We start from the raw sequence: 7,236 nt of genomic DNA, 5'->3' as shown, positions 1-7,236 counted from the left end.
TGTGGACGGTTCCTGGAGGAGAGGCGTCGTCTGGAAGAGGCAGTGGGCCGCTCCATCAGAGCGGACAACATTGTCAACGCCATGCTGGAATCGGAGGAAGCTTGGGAACTAACAAGCACCTTCGCGGCCACGGTGATGATGGAGCTCCGCAGAGTCGAGCGATCGAGAAGACGAGCTGTCCCAGGCTAAGGTAGCGCATAGTGCTTGCGAAGCAATGCTTTACGGCCGCCCCGCAAGCATCGCGCACTATCCTAGCCACCACGAAACTTGCAACTTGTATTATAAAGATTGTCAATAAATGAATATATATATATATAAAAAAAAAAACACATAAACATTTACACACACATACACACACAAGCATAAACACGCATGGGCGCAGTATGCGCTTACTATGGGAACTTAATTGTTTAATTACTTTTTTTGTCGACGTACGATCTTCATGTAATTGCCAAAGCACAAGTCTCTAGTATTGGAAATACGCCTTTTACAGATGTAAGGCTGAGGGGGTAAAAATAAGGGAGGAGGGTAAATTTTAACAAAAACTGAAATTGTATAAATTGCATATAAGTATACATTAAAAATTTGGAGACTCTAGCAATAAAGTTGTAGAAGATATAAATTTATTACTGGTTTTCGATGTTTTTAATCGATAACAAAATAACGGGGCAATTTATCGATATTTAAAGCAAAACTCGATATGCGCTATATGTGCTATACACGTACCTAGGAAACAAATTTCAAGTCTCTAGCTCATATATCTTCCGAGATCGACGCGTTCAAACATACGGACAGACGGACGGACGGACAGACGGACAGGGCTAAATCGACTCAGCTCGTCGCCCTAATCAAGAATATATATACTTTATGTGGTCTGCCACGCCTCCTTCTGCCTGTTACATACATTTAACAAAACCATTATACCCTGATTTCCCATTGAAAATGGGTTCAGGGTATAAAAAGACTTCTTGCTCATTCTTGCTCCTTCACAAAATAATCGACATGTTGCAGTTACACATGAGCTCTGCAATTCCATGCTGCTAGAAGTGCGGAGCAGCAACAAGCGACAACAAAGCGCTATAAAAGACTATATCGTTAAAAAATAGGTAAGGAAAATATATCGGACGATAAATTTAAATCAATTAACTATAAAGTAAAAAGAAATTGTTGGATTTATCAGCAATCGATTGCTGATTAGAGTCAAGTATCAAGGTCAATGCGTACGCCAGATCACCAGATCAAGAGCAGGTCGGAAGCAATTAAATTATAACGATGCTGGTCCTCGATTAAAAGAGAAATTGGCTTTTGAGCTTGCCTCAGAGTATGATAACACCACGCCTCTCTGCATTAGTTTCGTTTAAAATAGTTTCGGAAAATGATACAACATTAGTTTTGAAATGGTAAGTCTTATGATGGCGACGCAGCAAGAAGAGCTTTTGGAAATGTTGAGTTGTTTTTATACCCTGAACTCACCCCACAAAGTATATATATTCTTGATCAGGGCGACGAGCTGAGTCATTTGGCCCTGTCCGTCCGTCTGTCCGTATGTTTGAACGCGTCGATTTCCGAAGATATAAGAGCTAGAGACTTCAATTTTTTTTAAATGTCCGTATTGACAGCGCGGATATTGAGTTTATCATTAAAAATCGATAACTCACCCCGATATTTTTATCGATAAAAACCTTATCGAAAATATATATATATATAAAAGAGAGTTGTGTAAAAGTGCTCCTCCACTTATAACTCGATATCTGCTGGACCAATTTTCATGGTTTTTGATTTGTTGGATTCGTCTCCGCTACGAGTAGGATAGTAGATCTAAAAATACTGAAAAATTTGACGAATACTTGAAAAACGCGGTTTTTCCCCTAAAGATTCAAATTTCCGTTGATACTTAGTAGGCTTGATAACAGTGACAGTTTTCGGTCCTGCTCTCATATTATACAATAGTATAGAAGTAAATAAACAAATGTAGTCAGTCAGTCTACGGCACAGCCTCAGGCGAACCTGACTATTCATAAAACAAGTAAGAACGTTGCAATCGGGCGATACCGATAGCAGAAGACTCATTCACAGCCCAAACGCTGTCAACCAGAGTATATAGTGCAATTTTCAAGTCTAGTGCGCAGCAAAAAACACGGCATGATGCCATTAAAATTTGAAAATCATCGATAGCTATTGCATTCAAATTACATACATATATAATTTATACAACTCTTACTTTTATACCCTGAACCCATTTTCAATGGGACAGGGCCAAATCAACTCAGCTCGTCGCCCTGATCAAGAATATATATACTTTGTGGGGTCTGCCACGCCTCCTTCTCCCTGTTACATACATTTCAACAAAACCATTATACCCTGAAAAATGCCGCGTCCTAGAAGATTTAATCTTTCCCGGCGGACCCATGATGCAATTAGGCAACGGAATATCGCGAGTCAATTATCTGATGAAGAACGAGAAATCGCCCGAGAAAGGCGCCTCGTTAGTACCCAGCAAAGAAGGGCCTTAATTCGTGCTTCTCAAAGAGAGGCAACCCGTGAAACGGCAATAAGAAATGGTTCAAGGATTGATTTGAATCGAGCAGCGTTCGATATGATTGCACCATTGACTACAGCTTGAATCGTTTAGTTTGCATTGGTCCATTGGACGTTGTTTGTCAGCATTGTGGGGCATTGAAGTTTGCTGGTGAAACGCACGGTTTGTGCTGCCTTAGTGGTAAAGTGACATTGCCATTGGTGGTCCCGCCACCAGAGCCATTGCGTTCCCTGCTTTATGGCGAAACACTAGAATCACGACATTTTCTAGCGAACACTCAAAAATACAATGCCTGTTCCAAATGACTTCATTTGGGGTGGAAATTATTGGAGACGGATATAAGGTAATTTACGTTAAAAATTTTATTTTCTATGATTGTAAAAAAAAAAAAAAAAAAATTGGAATAATGTAGTTTGTTAGATTTCTGTAAAAAGTTTTTGTTAATCTAACTATAACTATGGCTTTGAATTTAAAGATTCAAGGCCAGATTTGCCATCGCATTGGATCATTGCAACCTATTGAAGATGCACAGCACAAATTCTTGCAAATATACTTCATGGGCAATATGGAAGAACAACTTGACCGCCGTCAAGAAATCAACACAGCTATGAAAAGAACAATTCTCCAAAATTTGCAGCAAATGCTTCACGAACATGCAAGCCAAGAGATGACTATAAAGTAGTAAGCAGAGCAGATAAAAGACCAGCTGGGCCACATGAACGCACATTTAATGCTCCAACAATCGATGAAGTGGCAATCCTGATTGTTGGTGAAAGCTTGGAAGCACGTGATATTGTGCTTACACGACGCAGTACTGGGCAACTACAAAGAATATCTGAAAGTCACCGTTCATATGACGCTTTACAATACCCGTTGATGTTTTGGGAAGGAGACGATGGATATCACTTTAATATCAAAATGATTAATCCATTGAATGGTAAAATCATTGTTTTCATTTTAACTTTATATACATTTCATTCTGTTTTCTTTTGGTACACAAAAAAAGTTATCACTCTTAATTTAGTAGAGAGTAGGTGTAAGAGTCGTAAACCTATTAGGGGTTCTAAAATACAATTTTTACTGTATTTGTTTCAGGTGAGGAAACTGCCAAGAAGGTTAGTTAGATGAATTATTACACATAATAATAATAATAACAAGTAAGAAAGCTCTAGTCGAGACTGCTCGACTACGAGATCCCCTGAACCCTTGGAGTGCTAGCTATTTCAATAATTTTTCGCGTCTTTCAGCTTACACAAGAAACACACACACATACACAAACACATACACACCCAAGCACCCACGCATAAACACGCATGGGCTGCAGTGTGCGCTTACTATGAGAACTTAATTGTTTAATAACTTTTTTTGTGGACGTACGATCTTCATGAAACTTTCAGATTATAATTATAACATGGATATGCATGTAATTGCCAACGCACAAGTCTCTAGTATTTGAAATACGCGTTTTACAAAAGTGAGAGTGAGGGGGTGAATTTAGAGGTGGGGGGTAAATTTTAACAAAAACCGAAATTGTATAAATTGCATATAAGCATATATAAAAAAGTTGGAGACTCTAGCAATAAAGGTGTAGAAGATATAATTTTATAACTGGTTTTCGATAAGGTTTTTCATCGATAAAAAAGATCGGGATGAGTTATCGAATTTTAATGATAAACTCGATATCCGCGCTGTAATTACGAACATTTTACAAAAAATTTGAAGTCTCTAGCTCTTATATCTTCGGAAATCGACGCGTTCAAACATACGGACAGACGGACAGACGGACAGACAGACAGACGGACAGGGCCAAATCAACTCAGCTCGTCACCCTGATCAAGAATATATACTTTGTGGGGTCTGCCACGCCTCCTTCTGCCTGTTACATACATTTCAACAAAACCATTATACCCTGATTTCCCATTTTCAATGGGTTCAGGGTATAAAAATGCCCATTTAGTATTTCGATGTATTTAAAAATATAGATGAAATACAAAGCTCACTTAATAAAATATAAAAGTATTTTTTTATTTTGAAACATTTAAAAAAAATTAGCAGAAGTTGTACCGCTCGGGATTCGAACCCGCGACTTCTCGATCGAGCGTCACGCTACTCAATACGCCACCTCACTTTTGGAAGCTGCGGTGGCAAAACTAAAATAGATTCACTGCTGCAGCGTCATCTAGCAAAACTAAATCAAACTAACTGCTGATGTGATTCTAAGAATCTGCTAGAATAACCAAACTATTTTAAAACGCGCATTTAGTATGAAAACTATAAATTAAATAGAAAACTCATTTATCAAAATATAAAAATATACAATTAAAAAAATTAACATCAGTTCGATCGAGCGTCATGCCGCTACTCACTACGCCACCTCACTTTTGGAGGCTGTGCTGGCAAAACTCAAATAGATTCACTGCTGTAGCGCCATCTGCCAAAACTAAACCAAACGAACAGCTGATGTGATTCTAAGAATGTTCTAGAAGCAGTATGAATGTATGTGTGCTCACGTATACAATGCTGTTGTAGCTGCTGCACGTGCGTTTGTTTATTGGCCAAATATTTGATTGTTTTTAATTAATTTCTGACTTAACGGAATTTGATGAATCTTTCAGCATATGATATACATATTATATTGAATATTTGAGAAATTAAAAAAAATGAAAAATTATTCACAATTAGCTATAGTGGCATCTGACTTGAACTTGAATGTTTTTACTCGATAAAAACATAACGGGATGATTTATCGAATTTTGAAAGCAAACTCGACATCCGCGTTGTATATATGGTCATTAAAAAAAAAATTGAAGTCTCTAGCTCTGATATCTTCGGAAATCGATTTCCCATTGAAAATGGGTTCAGAGTATAACAAGTAAGAAAGCTCTAGTCGAGAGTGCCCGACTACGAGATCCCCTGAACCCTTCGAGCAATAGCTGTTTCAATAATTTTTCGCGTCTTTCTGCTTACACAAGAGACGCACACACACTCACACAGGCATATACACACACACGCACACACACAGAGATACGCACGCACGCATAAACACGCATTGGCTGCAGCGGTGGCTTACTAAGGGAAATTAATTATTCAATAACGTTTCTTGTAGATGTAGTTTCTTCATGAAACTTTCAGTTTGTGATCATATCATGGATATGTATGTATTTGCCAAAGCACAAGTCACTAGTATTTGAAATACGCCTTTTACAAATGTTAGGGTGAGGGGGTGAAATAGGGGTGGAGCGTGAATTTAGAGAAAAACCGAAATTTTGTAAAATGCATATAAGTATACGTAACAAATTTGGAGACTCCAGCTTTAAAGATGTAGGAGATATAAATTTATTACTGGTTTTCGATGTTTTTAATCGATAACAAAATAACGGGGCAATTTATCGATATTTAAAGCAAAACTCGATATGCGCTATATGTGCTATACACGTACCTAGGAAAAAAAATTTCAAGTCTCTAGCTCATATATCTTCCGAGATCGACGCGTTCAAACATACGGACAGACGGACGGACGGACAGACGGACAGGGCTAAATCGACTCAGCTCGTCGCCCTAATCAAGAATATATATACTTTATGTGGTCTGCCACGCCTCCTTCTGCCTGTTACATACATTTAACAAAACCATTATACCCTGATTTCCCATTGAAAATGGGTTCAGGGTATAAAAAGACTTCTTGCTCATTCTTGCTCCTTCACAAAATAATCGACATGTTGCAGTTACACATGAGCTCTGCAATTCCATGCTGCTAGAAGTGCGGAGCAGCAACAAGCGACAACAAAGCGCTATAAAAGACTATATCGTTAAAAAATAGGTAAGGAAAATATATCGGACGATAAATTTAAATCAATTAACTATAAAGTAAAAAGAAATTGTTGGATTTATCAGCAATCGATTGCTGATTAGAGTCAAGTATCAAGGTCAATGGGTACTCCAGATCACCAGATCAAGAGCAGGTCGGAAGCAATTAAATTATAACGATGCTGGTCCTCGATTAAAAGAGAAATTGGCTTTTGAGCTTGCCTCAGAGTATGATAACACCACGCCTCTCTGCATTAGTTTCGGAAAATGATACAACATTAGTTTTGAAATGGTAAGTCTTATGATGGCGACGCAGCAAGAAGAGCTTTTGGAAATGTTGAGGTGTTTTTATACCCTGAACTCACCCCACAAAGTATATATATTCTTGATCAGGGCGACGAGCTGAGTCATTTGGCCCTGTCCGTCCGTCTGTCCGTACGTTTGAACGCGTCGATTTCCGAAGACATAAGAGCTAGAGACTTCAATTTTTTTTTTTAAATGTCCGTATTGACAGCGAGGATATCGAGTTTATCATTAAAAATCGATAACTCATCCCTGCTTTATGGCGAAACACTAGAATCACGACATTTTCTAGCGAACACTCAAAAATACAATGCCTGTTCCAAATGACTTCATTTGGGGTGGAAATTATTGGAGACGGATATAAGGTAATTTACGTTAAAAATTTTATTTTCTATGATTGTAAAAAAAAAAAAAAAAAAAAAATTGGAATAATGCTCCAACAATCGATGAAGTGGCAATCCTGATTGTTGGTGAAAGCTTGGAAGCACGTGATATTGTGCTTACACGACGCAGTACTGGGCAACTACAAAGAATATCTGAAAGTCACCGTTCATATGACGCTTTACAATACCCGTTGATGTTTTGGG

Source organism: Drosophila arizonae, chromosome X, assembly GCF_054131065.1.
Source record: "Drosophila arizonae isolate 15081-1271.41 chromosome X, UAZ_ARI_1.0, whole genome shotgun sequence".
In the NCBI taxonomy this organism is placed as follows: domain Eukaryota; kingdom Metazoa; phylum Arthropoda; class Insecta; order Diptera; family Drosophilidae; genus Drosophila; species Drosophila arizonae.
The sequence above is the reverse complement of the archived record's forward strand: the minus strand, read 5'-3'. Positions refer to the sequence as shown.